This window comes from Triticum aestivum, chromosome 2A (assembly GCF_018294505.1).
Source record: "Triticum aestivum cultivar Chinese Spring chromosome 2A, IWGSC CS RefSeq v2.1, whole genome shotgun sequence".
NCBI classification, from domain to species: domain Eukaryota; kingdom Viridiplantae; phylum Streptophyta; class Magnoliopsida; order Poales; family Poaceae; genus Triticum; species Triticum aestivum.
Window position 1 is genome coordinate 21,695,679 of NC_057797.1, and position 2,658 is coordinate 21,698,336.

Here is a 2,658-nt window from a genome sequence, read left to right on the forward strand (position 1 = left end):
TCTAGTCTGCAAGAGAACTTTCATCTGCAGCGGCTGAGATGAGAGCCTAGAGCCAAATGCCCAAGGGTCACGAGTAGTACTATTGTTGATAAATATGCAGTTAAACGGAGAAACCCACTATGTTCAAAAGCTCAATGACTCCACTAATATCTGTCCTTCTACCTCTGTGCTTACATAGATAGATGATGACACTCTTAGTGCCTAACTGAAGCGGTTGGGCTAAAATTTAGGCAGGGTTAATCTCCACCTACAAATAAAATATGAAGTCGTCGTCGCGTTGTCGTAATAAAAGCATAAACCACTATCTTAGTGGAAAAATACTATTGATAGTGTTTGATGATTTACGCATATTTTATGATTAGATTGACAGTGATTTGACCAAGTAATCACCATAATCTTCAGAATTGGCGATATTTGCAAATAATTTATGCCACTGGCCATAGTAATGGGTGGGCTCTGATTTGGCTGCCATTTTTACTACAGGATTCTACTGGTCCCAAAGGCATGAGTACCTTTTACATCCACATGATGGTTTTTTTTAATTCTAGTGCATCATTCAATAACCTTTTAGTTGTTAGGTTTTCTACCCATATGAATTGTGCACTAGTTGCTTCTGACTATATAAACCGTTCCTGATCTGACCAAACCATAGCCTTCAAGAAACAGGGCGTAGAATATCCAAACTTCAATCGAATCTCAAGGTGAAGATTTGCCAGGTATGACTCTTTGTTCAAGCTAGTTTCTTCTTGCTCATTATCATCTTTCATTCTTTGACCATTAACTACATGATATTCCTATCCATGTGTCTCTGTCAAGTTAATTCAGACACCATGAAAGAGCAACTGAAAGCAAGCAGGATTAAGATCTTGGCTGCCTTCCTGGTCTTCGCCATGGTTACTCAAGGCTTCGCGATTCGTGTCAAGGGGACAGTGAGGAATGACATGACAGATGAGGCTATCAGCACGAAAACCACCCTCGGTGCAGGCAGCAGCACAACGGTGGACAACCACCATGCAATCCCACGGGATCAGTATAGTAGCCATGGAGGAGAGGACGGATCTGGTGGCAGTGGTGGTGATACTACAAAGAACTAGTACCATTCTCTGAAACTGTTCTGTTCGCCGAAGATATATATATTCTGATCTCTAATGTCATATTGTATAGATGTCAGCGGCGCTAATATTATTACTATTCATGTCTACATGAAAATAAGCTGCTGAAGGGAAGAGTAATGTCGAAGATAATATGCATGTTATTTACATCCTCACAGAAGGAAAAAGCTATGTTTTATTTTAAAAATAAAGAAGAAGCTATATATGTAATAGATGTAACATTCGCGCGTGTGTGTGTAAGGAAACTTTTATGATGTACACGGCAGCCATGAATAAATTCATGCCTACAATCTGTTGTTCTGGAAAGAACCAAATTAACTGCATACATATGGTTGAGTACTGATTAATCATGGTTTTATGCTTCAATTTCTAAGGTAAAAGAAGATTTGCCCTACACGTACTAAGGGAAACTCTAATCGATGCCCAGAACTTAAACCCAAAACTCCATCCCCAAAACTGAAATCCAAAAACATTCTGGGTATTGGGAGGGTGACTTCTAAATGATGCCCAACACTTAATCTATCGGTATGTTACTTGGAGCTACATTTTTATTCATCACATGATATGAGTTTTGCTTGGAGCGTCTTGTGCCATATTAGTTTTTGCTTTGTTTGCTTTTCAGTTTGCCACAATTATTGTTTGCTGGACACACCTTTTGAGAGGGACAAACATTTATTCGTGATTTGTTAGAATACTTTATGTGCTTCATTTATACCTTTTGAGCTAGGCAGTTGCTCTACTGCTTCACATATATCTTTTAGAGCACGGCGGTGTTTATATTTTATAGAAATATTTGCACTCTCATGTTTCACTTAAATCTTTTTGAGAGTTTGTAAATATGAAGTGGTAATATGCACGGGTTATAAGACTAATCCACAAAGGATAGGTATTCAAGGGGGATATAATAAAAACTTCATGTAGATCACTAAGTATGAAATGTATGCTTTAATTATATTGATGGTATATAAGTTCATGATCATTGGTTAGTAAAAATATCGGTATTAAAACTTGTTATTAACTTCTCATCTATGTGTTGGTCATGGCATGGTGGGGAGGTTTGAGCATTTGTATTTCCGATTGAAATTCCTGAGTGATGTTATAATCGGATGCACGCGATAGTTAACTCCTACCAACCAATTTCCTAGGAGTATGCGAGTAGTACTTTGCTTCGAGGGCTAATATGCTTTCATAATAAGTATGTGAGTTGTTTATGACTAATGTGTTTCCATGGATTATACGCACTATTATCCTTCCGCAATTTGCTAGTCTCTTCGGTACTGTGCATTGCGCTTTCTCACCTCAAGAGTGGGTGCAAAATTTGCTGGGGCATCCAAACCCCACGGTATGATGCGCTCTATCATACATAAGCCTCCTTATATCTTTCTTAAAAGATCCACCATACCTACCTGTTATGGCATTTTCATAGCCAGTCAGAGATATATTGCCATGCAACTTCCACCATTCCATTTTCATAATCATATAGAGCTGACATGATATTTGTGGCAGAGCCACCATTCATCATTATTATACATGTTACCCTAGATCA

General features: G+C 38.3%; 1 long non-coding RNA gene across 1 annotated transcript; it reads left to right on the forward strand.

Annotated features, from left to right (window-relative positions):
- The first annotated feature begins 373 nt into the window (after positions 1–373).
- LOC123184384 (uncharacterized) lies at positions 374–1,462 on the forward strand. The gene is made up of 2 exons (XR_006492957.1): positions 374–716; positions 826–1,462. It is a non-coding gene; the product is annotated as an uncharacterized lncRNA (long non-coding RNA).
- Positions 1,463–2,658: the final 1,196 nt, after the last annotated feature.